The 20831-nt window shown below is 40.5% G+C and overlaps 2 long non-coding RNA genes across 4 annotated transcripts in view; one reads left to right on the forward strand and one right to left on the reverse strand.

The window, feature by feature from the left end:
• Window positions 1–20831, forward strand: part of LOC124295317 — a 126400-nt gene that overhangs the window by 33964 nt on the left and 71605 nt on the right. For all 3 annotated transcript variants that reach the window (XR_006905227.1, XR_006905225.1, XR_006905226.1), the window contains one exon: window positions 14267–14488. This is a non-coding gene — a long non-coding RNA (uncharacterized LOC124295317). The remainder of the gene's footprint in view (window positions 1–14266; window positions 14489–20831) is intronic.
• On the reverse strand, window positions 1651–20355 carry LOC124295320. Its single transcript, XR_006905230.1, has 3 exons — window positions 20209–20355; window positions 3504–3706; window positions 1651–3149 (listed from the first exon to the last, which is right to left on the reverse strand). It is a non-coding gene; the product is annotated as an uncharacterized LOC124295320 (long non-coding RNA).

Below are 20831 nucleotides of genomic sequence, written 5' to 3' on the forward strand. Positions count from 1 at the left end.
TGAAAAGATTTAAAGCAGTTTCCCAGATTAACTTATTCGGTAAGCGTGGATTAGAAAATGCGTTTTAACGAAATGGAAATTGATAAAACTAAGATTACGGGTGTAGGAATGAAATTAATCAAAGAATAATTGTTATTGTTATATGCTACTCAAAAAATTTGTAAAAATGAATAAAAAATGTTGCAATAATCGGTGGTGACCTTTAAATATTTACCTACCTCCTCCAGGTTTCACGACAATTTTTTTTTTTTTGTTTTAACTTTTCTCACAAATTTTTTGAGTGGCAGCTTGAGAAAAAAAAAACAAGTAAAAAAATGAACCACCCTAATATACATTCATGCATATATATGTGTAAATAGAAATAGGTATATATAACGTATAAAATGAGAGCGCGTTGGCGCTAATAGGGAAGTAATAAAAAAATAAAACTTGCTCCGCGGTGTGCGGTAAAGTTGGTGGGATAATCCCGTCCTTTCTCTCCCCGTCTCTCTCTTTCTCTCTCTCGCTCTCTCTTTTTCTCTCTATACGTACGTGCGAAATAAACTTAAACACGCGTTAAATAAATAATTAAATAATTAGTCCGGCCATTCGCGAGGGTCTCACCTTCTCTCTCTCTCTCTTTCTCTCTCTATTTTTCTCCTTCTCTCCGTTGAGAAGGAGGGAAACGAGAGAGAGAGAGAGAGAGAGAGAGAAAGAGAGAGAGAGAAAGTGAGAAAAGCAAGTATCTCCAGCGGTGTGAAAAACCCCGCGCACGTTTGAATGCGACAAACGGGGTAAAAGTTATGTCCTATGTTACCGCGAAAATTGCCTCGCCGAAATCTACCTCGACTTTTACAGGAGCTTTTCCGACTTTCCCCGACTTTCACCTACACGTACTCTCTCTCTCTGTCTCTCTCTCTCTCTCTCTCTCTCTCTCTCACACCCCGCGAACCCGTCCGCGTTTATACTCTTAAGGGGTTAAAAACAGCGTGCTATTTATATTTACGTGTCTATATACACACGTTGGCATATAACCGTATACATATATATATATATATATATACACATGTATGTGTGTATGTGTTTACACATATGCGTATGTATATATGAAGCATAAGCCGAGAGGAGCTCAAATCCGGTACGTGGAGACGGGAAAAGTGATACGATATATGTTAATTGCCGTTTAATTAACGCTTCGAAGCTTTATGTGTCCACGTGTTTTATATATATGCAATTTTAATTGTTTGTTATGCACAAGCGTGCACACCAATTAACCGAGTTTCACATCCAGTCCAATACAATTTAGCGATGCCCACTGTGATAAAAATAATCGAATATGACTCGATTCAATCGATAAAAATTAATCGATTAATCGATTATTTCGTATTTTTTTGAAACTGTGCATTTGAAAACAAATTTTCGTAAATTACGGTACGTAGTCTTAAGAGTGGTAAGGTTTTTTTTTTTTATAATTTATACTTTTATTCAAAATGTGTTTCAATTCCAAGCGAAAATATTCATTCACCTTTCACTTATTATATCAAATCGTTGGTGTAAATTGATATTTTATTGCATCGTTCGTGAGAGTAAAAAACAGAAACTGATTGTGAGGAAAGATAATCGATTAAGTGCAAAATTGGTTATTTTTTATTACACTGGTAATACATCTCATACAGTTCTTATGTTCTTCCTACATTGTCGCTTTTCTCGTTTGCATATTTAGTCAGTTACAGTTTATTCATAAAGCTGTTCATCATTTTATCAACGACCATTACATATTAGATAAATTAAATTTCTGCTTTTTTTCTCTTCCTTACATTCATTCTATTCCTTTTTTTGTAAGCGTTTGGTTTTTTTTTGTTTACGTTGGTTACAGTACTGTTCTTGCTGTTTTTGAATATATAATTAATACCAGCCAAGGATTCAGGAAGCCTTAAATAATTCTGTGTTCACAAATTTGGAGAAATCAATAAGGCATTTTTGCTTTTCTGTCCGAAATGTATATACAGTTTATTTTTCTTTGACGTGGTTCTTTAAATCGTTGATCGATGAACTCATACACAAAATGAGATTAAATATATTGGATTCAAGAATTTCAGGCAGTTTGAAGAGAATGAATTTTTTACTCAACCGAACATTATCGAGTAAGGATCGATTTTCAATAAACATTCTCCATGCTCGTTCATTAACAATGTCAAGAACAGTAATCGGGGTAGATTTAAGTAATTTTGAATAAATTATACGGGAAAAAATTGATTTTACAACTCAACCTCTCTTATCGTTAAAAAGATGGAATTTAGAAAATGATTTTCAGGATTTAGATGTATGCTAATTTTTAATCGAAAATATTTCATCGATGTATCAACCTCAAAATTTATATATACGTACGTTATTCAAGCCGAGGATATCAGACTACATTACGTGTATAATTCCGCTTTGGCATACAAGCTATAGGTGATGAACGACCAGCACGCGCGTGTATCTGGAAAGTTGTAAAACTAATATCCAAGTACAGTGAAGGAAACTCTGGAACGGGAACGGGAACGGGAATAATGGTCACCCCTGATTAAGGGTCCAAGCTGACAGTGGAAGGTCCAGAAACACCGGGAGGGGAAATGGGAAATAGGGGTGGAAGGGGGAAGGAATAGTTTTAGGATGGGGGGGGGGGGGGATAAGGGACCGAACCCCGTAGGTGGTGTCCAAACTAAACGACATCCTGTTGGGGCGTGGCGCCTTCTTCTTACATGAGGAAACCCTGCCCTACTAACCAATGGGATTTAGGGGGTTGCAGCTCAAAGGGGGCGTAAATTAGGGAAAAATCATCCCTCGAATGTAAAACGCCGTTTATTACAGATACGTGATGTTTAACTGTCATACGCGACTCGCACCTATGTATGAAAATATCCTTCTTGGAATAGTTGATTTTTTTGTGTCTTACGGTCATATCTTCGATACTTTTCGTTGGTGATAATTTTTGTAATCCAGATCTTTGCTTTGACGGTACTAAAAAGTTTTGGAAAAAAAAAAAAAAATTTCTCGCCAGTTCTCGGACTTGCGAAAATTGTAGACCAATTTGGTAATTGAGAAATTTTACGACGAATCTTCACGCTCAGATGAATAATTGTTGACCTCAGAGAGCAGTCGTTCAGTTTTCCTGGAGATGTTTGGATCTGTAAAATAGATATCATGATAGTGTGAACGATTGATGAGAAGAAAAAAATTTAATTATTCCTGGTAAACTTATGACGGTTTTATTAACATTTTCACGAACTTGTTGATTTAAAACCGTCGTATATCATTTGGAAATTAAAAAAAAAATCAAATCACAGTTCATCCCTAGAGGGCTTCAACCGAATGGTGAATTTAAAAAATTATTAACTCTTCACAAATTTTCCTATTTGTCATGGTTGGCTAGGAGAATCAATTGAGAAGATGGGCGGCAGGATAGGACAGAACAGGATGGGCGTGTGGCACGGTTTGTACCTAGTGTTTGGAGAAAAGGTTTAAAGTGTTGTTCACTCTACCATGGATTTTATGTCTTCCGGTTCCTCTCCTCTCCTCTCCTCTCTCTCTTTCTCTCTCTCTGTGTCCTCTCTTCCTGGAGGTTTATTATTCCAGGGTTATTTCTCCGCTCTTCAGTTTCCTCCTCTCCCTTTATCCGGGGCGAGTTAGTCCTCCTCTCATTCTCTCCTACGCTGTTGGCCCATCCGTCCGTGCGCCGTTGTCTCTGGAACAATAAAACACGTTCATGAATGAGCCCTTCCTCACTCTCTATTCCTCTCGCTTTTGCACCTCTTTTTATCATCATGCACACCGCCAACGAGCCTGAGAGAGTAAGAGAACGAACACCAGAGAGTGAATTCCTTTCGTTCGTCGTCGTTTTGTCTCTAATAAACGTGAACGCCTACCTTCAGGACTCGATGAAAACAAACCACAATTAAATCCTCATTCGGCGATCCTTTTTCGATCCTATTTCGCGGCTGTATTCACTCTTCGTCCTTAATTGGAAGACCAATAAAACTCGAAGTTGCATATTTTTACTCAAGGGGTCATCAGTTGGAAATCACTGGTAATCATAATACTCAAACGTCTCGTTAGTTCTCACGAAAATAGAAATGATCTCGTGACCTCTGACGATCCATTGGCCAGTTTGGACCCAGAAAAAAACTTGATCATTACCATTGTCAGTCTGGGAAGTTGTTACTTCGAGTTTCCTCACATGAAAGACGGTCGTTTTAATGACGAGAGTTCATCACTGGTCGGGTTCGGTTCAGTCGATCGAGTCCAATCCAGTCAAGTGAGTCTGTTCCGGTCCAGGCGGTATGTAACGAGGGTTCCATGTTCAGATGATGATCCCGTCGCGCAGTAGGTGAATTCAGAGAAGCGGTCAGATGTACGACGTCCATCTCCAGGACTTCTGCTCCAAGTTTCTACCAACCTCGTCGTCACACCCACACACTCCAACACTCGGAGAGGATACCTTGAGAATGTGTTTGTATACGTTCACATAACGCCCAAGGAGGAGTTGTTCGGTATTGATCGCCCCCCTCGACCACCTTTGCTTATGCTACTTCTACTTCATCTGCGTTCGTCGGCTGCTACTGAGGCACTTTGCATCCTTACGACACTAACACAACCTGCTCTTCATGCGCACCCTCCGTCACGATGACGATGATGCGTCATAATCTTCCTCTTCCTGTTTTCTCTCTTCACTCTGTTATCAACGGCTTGGCTTTCAGCGCGGTGATTGGTTTTTTTAGTGACATATGATCAGGCAATGGCATACGTGAATTACAGTAATAAGTATTATTTTCGATACCTCAAATCCGAGTCACCATGTCCATTTGCTTACAATCATTCCTAATGTCAGTTAAGTGGGATCGGAATTTTTTTTTTCGCTATGCAAATTATCACGATTTCATTTTTCCACTATTTTACTGTACCACTTATTATTATGTATCGTATTCTATCTGGCAGTTCTACGGGTTTATGGACACGCACGAGTTACGGCACCGGGATTATATGGATAATCACGGCTACCCGTGAAACGCCGTTGGTTTCCTTTCAATCGTTTCTCGTTCGCTGTGTACCCTAATTTCTCCTTTCTCAAAACGATCATTTTATCCCACATATTTTTTTGTTTTTGTTTTTTTATAACACTGATCTTTTCCTTTTCCATGAAAACTGACAAAAGTGATTGTATTTTCTACGATCATGACGGATGGGTGACAGTTCCTCGTGATTTGATACGAGTAATTTCGTTGACCGTTTCCTTCTTCGTATAAATACATACGTGATATTTAGAAAGCAGACTTAGTTTGATTTCGATTTCGGAAAATGAAATTTTCTATTTCAATATTTGATTCTACGGAGACCCTGGTGTAAAATAATTGAGAATATCGAAGAAGACTCGTGTGGATATATGAAAATGTATCTTATTCCCACGCTTTGTTGCCTTCCGAGGATTTCATCTCCCCTCCATTTCATTCTGAACACGCGGTTTGTGGAGCCATACAGAGACAGAGCCGTTTCTGGTGGGGATAAGTGTGGTTGCCGCGAAGGGGTTGGAGGTAGATTTCGAAGGAAGGGTAAGACGAGTCAAGGGGTGGTGGTCTAACGTTCCTGCTGCTGCTGCTACTCCGTGGTCCAGGCAGGGATAGATAGATGGACAAAGGGAGAAAGAGAGAGAGAGAGAGATTGAGTAAGAGAGACTGAGTCAGGGGTGCGCAGGGGTGACAAGATGGCTGCCATCGACCCAGAACCGGCTCCTGAAGTAGGGGAAGTAAGACATTTATATTAGCAGAGAAGGAGTTGGTGGTACCTCGAATTTCGAAGAATATAAGTAGATCCGGAGTTATTTTGACGGGAGGACTTAATTTTCCTGTTCTCCGGTACCTACTCAATTTCACGATAATTTCGAGGATCGAAAACATATTCAGACCCAATTGGTTACTGATCACGGTAATAATGAACATGATGAAGATAACGACGAGACGATTACTTTTTGATTCAAGGCTATTTCTGTCCAACTATATACACCCTCTTGGGCAGCTCTGCCTACCAGCTTTCCCATTTGCATGTATGTATCTGCCTACGTTGTAGGTTTAACCTACGAAACGACAGAGAGACTCCCATACATCGTATAAACCTACCAGCCACCTACCTTATACCTACCCACTGCAGGGTGAGTAGTTTCTGCTCTGCGGTCGACCGGACACACGCCTCTAAATTAACTCTGGGGTCTGTTCTATTAATTAATCTCATTACTTTAATATATCTACACCTATCTACACGCACACGTGTGATACATATGTGCGTATGTAGGTACGTTAGGGAGGCTCAACTTATGTCTGACTTGAAACTCAGTCATCAACTGGTTGACTGAGTCTTGTCAACGAAGTGGAAAATTCCGAGAGTCTCAATTTAAATGACGAATCAAAGAAAAGAGATTCTCTCTTTAGCGATGTTTTTTTCGGAATCAGGAATTCACGCGATCTTGACGAGAAATACGAGTGGAAATGAATAACAAAAGAAAGGATTTCGTTGATGCAGTGTTCCAAAAGCGATTGCCATATTGTAGATCAGGAATGAAACTGAGTCGGAAAAACTGCAACAACGATTGAACCAAGAACTCTAAAGACTCGCTTAACAAGGAGTAGAGGAATAAAAAGCTTCGAGAGAATCTTTTCAAGGAAAATATTATGAGCTTGGTACGACAAGTGGCAGGACAAATGAGCCTCGAATATGTACCGCGAGTGTGTGGGTGGGTAGCGCGATTCCGGAGGAAGTAGGCACCCAGCTACCTTTCCTTTTAGCTGTATAAGGTGGAAAACCCGCCACCCTGCCTCAGACCTTGGGCTTGATGCCCAGTTGTATACCACGAGATGAACTACCACCCCGGCGGAGGAACCTGATGTGATGCGTGCGTGTGGCGGCGACTGGACGAATGGAGAGAGTGGATGACCGGCCTGGTGCTGGCCGGAGAAATGAGAATAGTCTCGGTCTACGAGGAGGAACAGCGGTAGAGTTCCCGCCGAGCAAATTGCTCAAAGTAATTAATCGCTTTTGCCGGGGTTCGCTCTACAGCTACTGCATGCCGTCCTGCTGCAGCAGTTCCGCGATGTTGTTGTCCGCTTTGGCTTGATGGTCGAAAACATACCCTCCGACAAATCTATGGCAAAGTATTTCAAATGGAGGAATGGTTGGAATTTGAGATGGTCACTTATTCAGAATAATTTCTCACAATGATCGTGAGAGGTTTATGTTTTCTGGTTTTGAGATACTGAATCATGATTTGGAACACGAGTCAGATGAAGCTATAGAACTAGAAAGTCAAGAGTACCATGAAAATGGACATGATTACGTATAATTCAAACCGCGTTTCTTAGCGTGGTGAAAGTAGGATTCAGATTTCCATCCAGGGCGAAAGCTCGAGATAAATATAGAGATAGTTAAATACGAAGACGGAGAAAGCAAGTGAGGTGTGACGAGGTGATGTGAGGTAGCGAGTAAAATGGCTTAGGTATAAAATGGGGTTGAGAAGTGAAATTCATCCCTTCTCCGTTTAGTGGGGGTAGAAAATTTCGCTCCACTCGGTTCCTCGTTCTGACGCTTTCGCGACTACCGTTGATGCTCAGACTCCACGAGGGGGGAGAGCCTGCCGCTTTGGTTTTAAGAAGAAGGACTTTATCTCGGGTTCTCTGATGCTCCGGCCCTCGATACGAAACGAGATTATTTCGTGCACGTGTGTGTCAGCCGTGTGTAGTGCATGCCCTAGGGATTGCTTGCCAAGGCAACTTATACGCAGGACTACAGCTTCTGATGCTTCTGCTGCTGCTTCTGCTTCTGCTTCTGCTGCCTAGGAGCCTAGGCTATAACCATCACCCCTAGAACTGGGCGAGACTAACCTCTATTGATCGTAAGAAGGCTTACACACCTACGATACTCTCTACCATCCCCCTTTACTCGGGGTACCGTGAACTGCCCGGAACGTACCGAGTGTCTCTCAAGTTGTATTTACTCGATCAATGACCAATTTTACGGCATATTGGTCATGTTTCTCGGTCAACCTCTGCGTGTAACGCGATTGCAATATTTCATCACTTGCTTTGATGGGAGGGAAAAAAGAAGATGATAAAAACAGTCGCATCTTTCTTCATCTTGATAATCCCTGAAAAATTCCATCAACTTGACGTTTTGTTTCTTAAGATTTTTGATAGCCAAGAGAGGGTAGAAAGAAATATTTAGTCCGTTGGTAAAGCGATCGCTGAACGAGTTGGAAAAAAAAAAAATACAAGCTCGTCACTCTGACGAGTTAAGAAAGCTTAAAAAAAAAAAAAAAAATGCGCTGAGAATCTCGGAACAGGAAAAAACGGTGGCAGCGGTGGATTACCTGAAAATGTAAAAAAAATTGAAGATTTCGCACCAAATATATTAGAAAAAAAAAAGAAGAAAAAAACAAAGGTTGTCACTACAGCGGCTTTTGTGACTGAAAGTGTTAAAATAACCGACGATAAACACGCGCGAGCAGAAAGATCCGAGGTCAGGTTGAGACAAGTCTCACCCCTTATAGGGCTCGGCGGTACCGAACGTAAGAACATTTGGGCGTTGATAAGGGAAAGGCGGGAGTGTGTAAGGGGCTGGTAGGGGTGTAAGGGGCGAAGTTAAGTCATATTGATCCCAGTCCAGACAGGGGGGCAACGGGGTCCGAGGAGGGTTGGAAAACCGTGACTGGCGGGGGGTGCAAAAAGGGGGCGCAGAAGGAAGGCGGCGGGGTTTGGGCGGCGGTACGTGTTCTTAATCGCCAAGTGACCGCCCTCCGACTCCCTCCCAGCCACCCCAGAATTTCCAAAGGGGTTTCTCTCCGAGTTCTAGCCGTTGCTGCTCCATAGCTGCGAACCTCCGCCTCGTACAGACCCAGGGACTAGGTGCCTACCTCTACCGCCTGGTCTGCGCTGAGACGGGCAAGGGTATATACGCCACCATTTCCAACCCTTGCCGTTCTCCAACCACCCCCGACCACCACCCCGCACTGAATCGCGCCCCGCCATTTGGTTAGCCTATTGTTTTCGAGATTAAGTAAGAACCCGCGCGTTTGATATATGTATATGTTGCCCGGTTCTGCCGCCAACGCCGCCATCCGATATAGATGTATATAACCGATTCTCTTCTACTCTATGGTGCCATTTTCCATTGTTACAAACGTGTTCCAATTCGTGTTTTGCGTGTACCCCGTTTCCCCCGAGCGTTCAATACCAACTAACTCTGTAGTCGGAATTCGAACTGATAAATCATTACGCTACGGTTTGCCGACGGATTTCGATTGCTTGGGGTTTTTTTTTTTTTTTTTTTTTATACCACTTTTTGTTTCATTCTTGTTGACTTTCGGATGATTCTTATACGCTCGATTTAAAGGATTTCGATTACTTGAGGATCGAAAAACCTTGGATGGACAGAAATGACTTCTTAGTATTTAATCGACTTTAAGGGGAGGTTAAAATATAGAAAGATCAAAAAATTGAAGGCGCTAAATGTCAAATTTTTAAGGAAGTTAAAACTTAGTTTATAGAATTTAAAAGTGTTTCAAAGTAGAAGTATGAAGGAGTAACAATAAAAGGTGAGAACATGGAAAGCCGAAGTGTAGAATCGTTGGAATTCCTCTCGATAATATAGAATAGTATACAGATTTTCGATTTTGCCGTTCTATGTTTTGACCTTTCTATAAATTAAATTTTCTGAATAAGATTTTTGCGTCTATGAAAATTCGATATTCTGGTTCTTCTATCAATGAACAATTCTAGTTTTTCACATTTACCCTTTTAAGGGTATGGCAGACTCGAAAATCTCAGTGAACCGTTTTTTTTTTTCACTTCATTATTTTTCAAGCCATGCAAGTAACGAAATTATGATATTAATTATGACAGCGATTAATCCGTAAATGGTAAGATTTTTACATTGAAATATGGTATTCAGAACAGTAACGTGTCACAATCTAAAAGCTGGTCAGATTTATCTGAAAAATCTTTCTCTCTTATTAGAAGAATGTACCTTAGTTTAAAACACGAATATATGCTGAATATTTTGCTAAAACATCAAGATCCGAAATTCCGTTCTGATGCAACCGAATTCGGATGAAAAGATTTGAAATAGCGAAAATGTGAAAGGAAAAATCTCGCCGACAAACCGCGGCTCGCCCTCTTTATTGACGCGAGAAAGAGAACCACGCGAATTTCGGTATTGTCAATCTGTCGGTAACATACACGGATACCGGGATTATACATGTATAGTTTGGAAATCGTTATGAATCGCGGGGCGGGGGTGAAAAAAGGGTGGCGGCGAGACTGTAGGTGCATAATGCAGGGGCAGTTGGCACCTCCTGTCGACGCTTTTCGTCGCACATATGCAGAACATATCTGGTGGGGAATTACGCTGGTTAAAACTCCGAATGCCGAAAGACGTCTATGTGCCGAGTTTCCCTCTACCGGAGGGCTGGATAGAGTGAGAAAGAGAATTGTCAGACTAAATTGAATCGCGGTGCTAAAATTCTCTTCCTCCCTTCCTCCATCTCTCTATCTCTCGTACAACGAAGTGTGGATTTTCCACCCTGTTACTGTCCGCATTTCTGGATTATTTATATATGCATACATATTACATGCGGGCTCTCAGCTAGTCTGCGTCGTTTTTTACCGGGTTAACATTGCCGAAAGTATAATCCTGTCGGAAATCGCGTCAATATTCTTTTTTTTCTTCTGATTTATTTATTTTTTTTTGTTTTCAACGAATTCGATGTCACTTTTTACAATTTGATTTGATAAACAAAAAAAACTTTTTTTTAACCTAATTTTTGAAAGTAAAATTTATTATCTTGTAAAGAATTTTTATCCTTACTTTTTGGATGGTTAAAGAATTTTTCGACGCGATTCTATCGGTTGAAAAATAAATTTGACCTTCTTCATCGGCAGACTGGGGGAAATTTATTCTATTATCTATACCCTGCATTCATAATTTGAACCAATGAATTTTTCATCAATATGCACGATTGAATATTTATTTCAACGGAAAGTCAATTTGATCTCACAAATAACATGAATGTTTATGGAATTAAGGTTAAGATTTTCTTATTTCTATTTTTTTTAACACTCGCAGTTAAACAATTGCAGTTGCCATATGGTAAATTCAAATTCACGTAGGAGTAAATAACTTCAATAGAGAGGAAGAAAATAAAAAACGAAATACGTTGAGAAGAAATTTTGTATTCGTTCTCTAACAGAGATTTTTTTTTCCATTAAGTCATTAAATTGGAGAACAGAAACGTGCCAAAAAAATTCAATTATCTCTTAAAACTATTGAAAATGATATTATTATAAAAGATTCGTTTAGTACTGAGGAAAATTTCCAAACGTACGAGTCGGGATGAATTTCGTTTCTCGCATTCCCATCCCTGCATAACGACGAGTTTTTCCTTTTCTTTTTCTCTCTCGAGTATTCCAAGGGTTTGTTCGAGGCTGAACGCAGCGTCTGGACCAGTTTCTGGAGTCAGGAGCAGGCTTCCCGCTTCCCGACTCTCACGACTTTTAACCCTGCATCCTGAGCAGCTTTCATCCCTCAGCGTTTTCTCAAAACCTGTGCGCTACGACCGCTAAACCAGTTTTTCAAGATATCGGAGCGCGTGATTACTCGTTTAATCTCCGAGGTTTCTCGTCTCGTATCGTTTGGTCCAGGCGTGAGTTTCAAGAATGAGAATCAACTGGTTTCGTGGGACTTTACGTTGGACGAGAAACATCCGTTCTTATTATTCTTCCGGGGAAGTAAAGTCTACTAAAAAATACCCGTGCATCAGTTTTCGTCTTGTGGATGACGAAGTAAATTTTTAAAAAATTTTTTTCGTCGATATTTACCTCAAATCCAGTTCGATCCTTGCATTGTATTTTCTGTCATTTCAGAAGCTCGTTTAGGGAAAATGAAAGGTAATAATAAGAAAATGGAAACAGATGTGAGGAAGAAACCAATCGAAGGTAAAAACGTATCGTAGTCAACTGCAAGAAATTTCCAAAGCTAATCCGTCCGTTATTTGAACATGTCGCTTGGCTTGTGGATTTGTCGCCGTTTGTGACCGCTGATTTAATCAGTGAAATAGTATAATTGATCGTTTTCTGCTCTCGCCTCGCGCTTTAGTGCGCCGAGTGGTGGAAATTTTCGCAAGACCTCGCCACGCTCGGCGTTCGTTGTTCGTTCGGTTCGGTTGTAATGCCCATGCCCAAGGCAAAACAAGCCTGCCTATTTCTTGCCGTACAGAGACCCGAAAACCCTGCATGGCTAGGATAGCGCTGCCGCTTTCGGTAGGATAGAAACGAAATTTACGGTAAATTTAAGGGAGCCGGGGGTAAGGTGAGGGAATTGTATAAGGGTGCAAGGCTTTTTGCGGCACACCGCAGACTCTACTCGAACGCGCCGGCAGCAGGGTGTATAGAACTAGCTGTATTTATACCTATATTCGCGCACGTGGGTTGTTCACGTATCGTTAATTACCCGGCTATAAGTTAATCGGCGTATTTGCGAATAGTTGTATGACCTTTTTTGTTTGTTCGAATTTCAAACAACTTGAAGTATTTTTCACTGGTATACGTTGATTTGTTCACTTTCTTTAAATGTTTCAATTTTTTATAACCTGTAAACCCTCCACCTCGCTTCTGAATTTTTCTCTCATTTTCAAACCTGTGGATAAAAGAATTTTTTTTAAATTCAATAATCTACAGTCTGATGGCACTGATTCGTGGTCAAAATTTTATAATCATTCATTGAGAATCCTAGGAGTTTTCGTGTTTTTAGTACTTCAAGTGCTACTGCTATTTTTTAAACGAGAGTAGATATTTATTTTCATGGCCCATGTTCGCAGGATCGACGATTTTTCACGACGATCTTAAACTCGAATGGAAATTCAGAGGAGGCATGATGAATCGATTTCGTCGAAATTTTTCTTTTAAGAAATGCGAACGGATCTGATATGTTCGAGAGATCATGACCGAAAATAAGAAAGGAGTAAGCACGTCGAATAACCGTTTTTCAATTTAAAAATCCCTCCCTTTTTTCTAATTCTGTTTTTTTTCCACGCCGATTCTTTACTCTTATTGTCGTCTCCACATTCGTGGGTTGGAACCGGATTTGAGGCCGCAGGGTCGAGTCTTGGGTTTTTGAATTTGGCAACGGGTTCTGGGACGCAGGAATCAGGAAGCACATTTAGAGACATGTACAATGGGAGAAGGTAGGAAATGACGTCATCAGTCAGTAGAACAAGATAGGCGAGAGAGAGATTTTAGCTCATGTGCTGCTCCAGGATTTCGCTCGTTCGGGCAGGCCGGGTAACCTGAACTTGGCTTGGGCCGGCCTGCTGAGTTATGCTCGTATTTCCCGTCAGAGTTGTATCCGATGATGTTGTCGTCTCCGCGTTATGTATACATATACGTATGTGATACGCGTAATATGTAACTCAAATGTATGAACACACGTTGCGTCGTCCTAACCTTCGCATAGACATTGCCAAGCCGACATTGTATATTTACTAGGTTTATGTAACCGCGTGTGAATTACTCGCCTATCGTCTAGTTACAGTCTATTCCAAAATTAACTATTCACAGTCATTTTTAAGATTACCGCAACTCGCCCATTGTAGAATTTTCTTTGTATTTGACTCTTTTCTTTTCTTTTTTCTCCTTTTTTAATGATTTATACTCGCAATCGTTATCAGTCGAAAGAATTTCGAGACGGTTATTTGTTTTCTTCTTCAAATTGACCGATAAACTTTTTGCTTATGACAGTTTTTATTAGATTTAACAAAATCTCATTCAAGGATCGAAAAATTGTACATTATCTTACGCAATTTTTTCTTTTTAATGTTTAATATTAGTCGAAAATTGATTCAGATGTTAGGAACAATAATGAAATCTGGCTAGGACTTGGAAATTTTTTAAGACGAGCGGGCAAAAGCTCACGAAATTCGACAAGATCTTGCGTAATTTTTAATTATAATCTCAAGATATTTGTGTAAAGTCTATGAGATTGTACAACAAAATGGATGTTAAAATAGTATCAAATTTTTTTAACGTGTTATCGGATTTTTTCAGATCCTATGACATGTTCAATATTATCTTGTACAGATATTTCATCAAGTCCTAGTTTTGAAAAAAAGAAACGTCAAAAGATTGACTTCAATTCATTTACGATCTTCGACATCGAGAATTCCAACAAATTTAACAGATGAATTATCAGTAGCTTATCCCGTTCATTCCAGACTGCTGAGCGCCTTAAAACTGACGTGTGAGGCTGAGCGAAAGAAAGATGGAGAGAGCGAGGTTCGGTCCTTCTTGCCTGGATTTCACACGGCCGTTCTCCAAGGTCCTCAGCCCTCTTTCCAGGGTGGCCAGACTGCTCCGTGCTTGCGGCGTCGAAGCTTTGCGGCAGGCCACGCCTAGGATCTAAGGTTACCTGCCCTCTCCTCGCCTCCAGATGCACGGTAAGATTTTTCCTCCCCTTGAATGCCTCTTAACCCCCCGCCCTTCACCGCCGACCCTCCGATCCCTGCGCTCCACCCCGACGCCAGGAACGCGAGCGGCCCCTTCTTCTATTGATCCACGACTAAGGGGTTGTTCTTGCTTCGAGCCTCGATGCCTCGAGCACCCGGCTTTCCTACCTAGCTATCTAACCACCCACCCTTACCCAACCCTCCGCGTTTCGCCTTCACCCGGGCCGAGGGATCTCTGGTCCTTCTGCAGATCTGGGCTTGGAGATTTCTCACGTATTTCTCAGCTATGCTAATAGAGAATCAGCTATGACTCGCGAGCGTATGGTTTCAACCATTCGGACTACGCGAGGAGACCGTAAACTCACACTGCAAACAAATTATCTGCCTGAAATAAAATTACACTAGCGTTTCGTACGGACCGAAGAAAGTGGTTGGGAGTATAAGGCGGTAATTTGAATTGAAGACTTTCTACGACACTTACTTGCTAATGGAACACTATCGACACTGGTCGTACAAAAAAAAAAAATAATAATAATATGTACAATTATTGTAAGAAGTTTTGTCGATTCGCTCACTTGAGCTTGGTCTCCTTGTGTATAAGTCTCCATGGTTTTAACGTTTGTAACCGATTATGACTGGTTTCGAGATTTTTTTTCTTGGGGCCCCAAGGTCAGGTGGATGTCGAAGAAAATTCTGCGGTCATCGTCCAAATTCACGTTTAGCAATGCTTGGACATTTTTACAGAGCTTTCAGATTTACGATAGTAAATAATGATAACGTCGAATGAGGTAAGAAAATTCGAGACGCGTTAGAAAGACCTATATTTTAGACATTACGTTGAATCGATTTTAAGATTCTTTCTTTCCTAAATCATTTCTCGGAGCTGATCAAAGAAATTTGACAGATATTTGCGAATCACTGCTTGGGAACTTTAATGAGATTTTATTCAACGTTCGTGAGCTAATCTTATGAAACACTTTCAATGTCAGTGCGAATGACTAATCTTGCGTATATACAAGTAAGCAAGGTTTAAATTTAATGCTGAAGAAGCTCGACAGCTTCGTCGGCCAATAGTGAGATGCTTGCGCCGTGTTGCTAGGGAGATGAAAAGAAGAAGATAAGGAAGGAGGGAAGGAACCATGCTGGGTGGGAGACTCGCGTTTCCCGGGCATCGATACTTACACGCACGTACACGTGTTCGCGGATGTGGGTGTGCGGATATATATATATATATATATATATATATATAAGTGTTGGCACGAGAGAACTGTTTCACCGATAAGAACCCATCGCGGTTAACAGCTTCGGGCTAAAGCACCGACATCCACCACCACCATCGCCACTACTTCCACTCTACCTCCATATCCTCTAGAACTCCGACGTATCAGATGATCGCACGAACGGCGTTTCGTATCCCCGTCCTTTTCCTCACAGTCCCGAAATCCTCCTCCTCCAAGAACGTCGAAAATCGAATGACTTCAATTGTGCCAGAAGAAGGGAAAGAAGAAGTCCAAAGCGCGGAGCCTTAAGGAATTCTTTCCATTATTCTTTATGCCCTGATTTCGGTTTTCAATAAATGTTGGCTCATTGTCTGACTTCGATTGTGCCAGATGAAAGACAGGAAAAAACTTGAATCCTGGAGCTTGAAATGAATTCCTGAGATTATTCTTCGTACTTTAACTTTCGTTTCCAAGAAATCTTTTATCTTTGTCTGACTTTAATTAAGCTGGAACAAAGAAAAGGAGAAGCTCGAAGCTCAGAGAGCCAAGAAATTCTCCCCATCGTTCTTTACACTCTGATTTTCGTTTTTAAGAAACGTTTTAATCGTTGTCCGACTTCAACTGCGTTAAAAAAACAAGTTGGAAAATGCTCCAAGCTCGGAGCTTTAAGGGGTTACTCTAGTTCTTGTTCTGACATCGACTTCCAAGAAGTGAACCTGACGCGTCGTCCGCCGATTTCCATTCTCGTCGTCTAGTTTCTTCGCGAGCTTTTTCGCTTCCTTCCTTTCAACACCGACGATTTCCATCCCCTTCTCCCGCGACTCAGGGTATTCCCTCTCCCGGGTATCCTGCCTTGGGGGAAATTACGTGCAGGAAGGTTTCGCCAAGGCTTTAAAGGTCTCCTGGTAACCAAGCCTATCAAACTATCTTACGGTCCGAGCGCAACCCTTACACCAACGACCACGACGACCGCCACCCTCTCCTCCTAGACCCCCGTCAACCCCTGGAATCTCTCTTGGAGCCCTTAACGACCGAACCCGCGGGAGACTCTCTCTCGAAATTGAGAAAATTATCCAGCACCGCGCCACTCGCCCAACACACGTCGCCTTCACGGATTATATCTGCTACTCACACACATCGCCGGATAGACTTTACCGTAGATACGATTTACTTGCACCGCATGTATGTACATATGTATGCATACCTATACACAATGTCTCTATGTACATTTAACCATGTACACATACACGTGGGATAGGCGTTGAATCTACGTAATACGGGCTGAGGCAATTCTCAAGTTACTCTGCAGAGAAAATTCACGGTACATTTTTTCAAGTTTTATTTTTACTTTTTTTTTTATTTTTCTCTCATTCAACGGACACAGAATTACGCAATATTTTTCAAACAATGATATCAACCGGATTCGTTGAGGACTTGAAAAATTTTCGAGTTCATCGAATAGTCGACGAATTAGAAATTAATTAACGTAAAACGTACGTTACTATCTGAACATTGATAATTCTTGCAAATCTAAAGTCTGTTGGAAGCTCAGGGAAATTTGGAGTTTACTTGAAAGATTTTTGACGATTTTCGATTCAATGAAAAATAAATACTCGAGTTTATGTGGAAATACGGGTGAAAATTTATGGAAATTCTAAAATTGTTAATGGATTGTAATAGGTCAAAGTATCGACAACTTCTTTCTCATTATGAATGTAAACGACGAGCTTGCTTTACTTCAAAAAATTGAAGGAACTTGGTTTTTTCACTGTACGGTGAAATTTGGAAGATTGATGTAATCAATCAACGTTTTGTTTTGCCTAACTAGTAAAAAAACAAAAACCGATTGCGAGGAAAAATAATCGAGTCGATCGGATTAGTCTAGTTTGAAAAAATAACCGATTATACTCGATTAATCGGGAAAAATTAATCGATTTAATGGAAAATCGAGTGTAATAGACATGACGCCGACGACTGGCGAAAATTTCTGTTTAGATAAAGTTATCAGTGACGTAATCGCGTCAGGTTTATCATCGCGCATAATTTTGAACCCAGCTCGTCGCGGTTCGTTGCGAAGATAAAAAGTATACTACTCTCTGGTGTTAAAACGTCTTTAATAATTGGAAATTCAAAGATGGAGCCTGTTTCCTTACTTCTTTTAATCTTCAACTTTATCCTCTGTCTAATTATTCGCAAAATACTTTCTCAATCGTCACGATTATGTCGAAACGACGCGTGATCGGGAGAAAACAATCGAAAATGGATAACTTTTTTTCACTATCCTTAAACTCCAGAGTTTCACCGACGTATTCATCCCCTTAAAGAACGCTTGGAGTTATCTATCGTAGGGTGAAAGTTTGTTTTCACCTTACAACGCGTTGTTGGTATATTTGTTTTAATCATTCACACTTGAGAAACGCCTCGCCCCGTAGAATCGTTATTGGAGCGATACAGGGATGCTGGGTGTAAGGGGGGGATCCGTGAGTATATGTATACATAGAACACCCCTGGAGGCGAACAGGATAGGGTTGCGGCTGCCATCTTAGTTCTCAACTAAGGAGGGGAAGGCTTAGAGCCCCTTTCCTGTGCGAAACCCGACCCAACCCCTCCAGCCTCCCTTTTCCTCCCTTCCATTCCCTCGCCTCGCTTCACCCTGCTAGGTAATATTCCACCCTTTTCACCCTTCGCCTTCCTCTCCTTCGCGAACCGGCTCTCGAGGCTTCGGCTTCGCCTCCATTCGAAACGCGTATTTCTGCAGAAGTTTCTATCGCGTAATATGGATTTGTGTTTATCGGTGTGCTTTTGCGACTATCGTCGGCTAGTCGATTCCGGCCGCTCCTCGACCTCTCCAATTCGATACCTCAGCCAGTTATGTATTATTTACGCTGAATCACCACCCCACGTTACTCGAAATCGGGTAGAACGCATGAATTAGTTTGATTTCATCGTATAGATCGCGAATGTCGTTACAAAATGTTACGAGAAACCGAAGAGTGTTAGCGGAGAGGAAAGATGAAATTTAGATACTATTGAGAATAGACGAAGCACAAGAAGAAGAAAAAAAAACAAATAATTCGTTTTGGTAAAAAAATGTACTATGATAAAAGATGAGGAAGACAAAATAATCACTTTTTTTTTGTTTAACGCAGAGAATATCGAGAAATAAGAATAGTAGAAGATATAAATTTTCGTTAAGGGATTAATGCACAGAAATTCCGTGTTCTTTTTCATTTCTTAGAAACTCGAAATTTAAATTATCATCTAAAATTGAATTATGTAATTACGCAATGAAAGAATTTTTCGAATTAGTTATGGATAATTCATAAAACTTGCAACTACGGACTTGTTTAGGGAAAATATGAATCGCGTTGAAAGTTTTTATTCTCCAATCGATTGAAATTCGTGATGAGAATTTTTTTTCTCACGTAAGCTAATTGCATAAATTCTTCTTTTTTTTTTTTTCTCTTGTTTTACTTTTATTTCAAGTAACGCATATTTCGAGAACGAAGAAAAATATCAGGACTAAAAAAAAAAAAAATTGTCAGTTAATGTACGAGAACGAATTTTCCCCTCATCCTTTTTTTTTTTTTTTTTTTTTTATTTTCTTATCCTGCGATTGAGTTTCGTCTCGTCGAATATGCAAAATCTGACAATCCGCGATAACGAATATTGAACATAATGTAAATTAATTAACTAATCGACATAATCCCGGAGGACGGTGGGAGAATCGTCGAGATGATGAAGAGTACAATTTCGCACGTATATGATAATATGTAGAGCTTATGTACGTTCGGCCCTTCGGTGTTGCGCGCTGAGGGTTGAATTTTCACGGTCATTTCTCAAACGATTTCCCCACGCTGGGTTAAAACACTGCTTCTCTCCGTCCGTGTAGGCGAAAAAAAACTTGCTTGTATAACAACGTGCGGTCAACCCTTACGGAAAATCGCGTTCCTGCTGACGAGATGAGGCTGACCAATTTACACAACATTGCCGCTTCGACATAATGTCGAGCGTATACATATATGTATATATTATTATAATAAAATGCCACTGGATATAATTTTGTCAAGTTTTATGCATCAATTTACTTTTATTCATTGTCATTTAGGGTTTTGTTTTATTTTCATTGGATTGATTTTCTTTTTTTGCTTTTTGTCTTTTAAATAAGGAATAACCGACGGAAAAAAACGGACGTTGGGTTCTTTTCTTTTTGATTATTTGCAATCATATATCATGATTTTGGGGATTTATCAAAAATTTGTTCTGCTTGTTAGAAATATTCGTTGAAAATATTAAATTCGACTCTTTGGTAAAATATGAAAGATTTTGAACAGATTTTCGATTGCCGATAAAAATCATCCTAAAATTGTCGGTTTCGCGTCACAGGTATTTTTTACAAGAATCTGATGAAAAGCGGTATATAGTTTTGAGTTTATTTAAAACAAGAATAAAATTCACTCGATAATTCGAAACTTTAAATTTTCCACTTACAGATTTTCATTCTGATTTTCTTCTTTCTCTTCTTTTGCTTTATAAAAATTTCACAACGAGCTGTTCGACTTTATTTCTAACTCGTTAATTAATTATCCTACATTACGTATAAACACGCGCGCGATTTTTGAGACTCGATGATGCAGGTATCGCAGCATCCTTCCGACTGACGAGAAACTAACTTTCCCTTTTTCAAAATCGTCGTTGTCAAAGAAGAGAAAAAAAAAAAAAAACCTGCCGCGAGGGACTGCGAGTATGTAAAATAAACGTAAACTTGCTTCTCCCGATCGTCTCTTGCTTCGTAAGAAGAGAGACAAAAGAAAAAAAAAAAAAGAAAAAATGATAACAATAAATATGCCCTGCAAGACGCCACCGGAGATGACCACTGGTCAGTTAAACCAACTCAGCTCGAAAGTTCCGAGACGAAAAGAAGGAGAGAAAGGGAGAAGCGAGTCGCACGACTCTAACCGTGGGAATCCTTTTCGCAGCGTCCTGCTGGTCCAGTCCGACAGGTTTTACGATCCGCGTCTCGCGGCTATTTTCTCGTTCTTCTCAAGCCCTCGTCTCGTCTTCGGACTCCCGAAATCGGGGGATCGTCGTCGCCCCTCCGCCTCACGAAATCA

Source organism: Neodiprion lecontei, chromosome 7 (assembly GCF_021901455.1).
Source record: "Neodiprion lecontei isolate iyNeoLeco1 chromosome 7, iyNeoLeco1.1, whole genome shotgun sequence".
Lineage (NCBI taxonomy): Eukaryota > Metazoa > Arthropoda > Insecta > Hymenoptera > Diprionidae > Neodiprion > Neodiprion lecontei.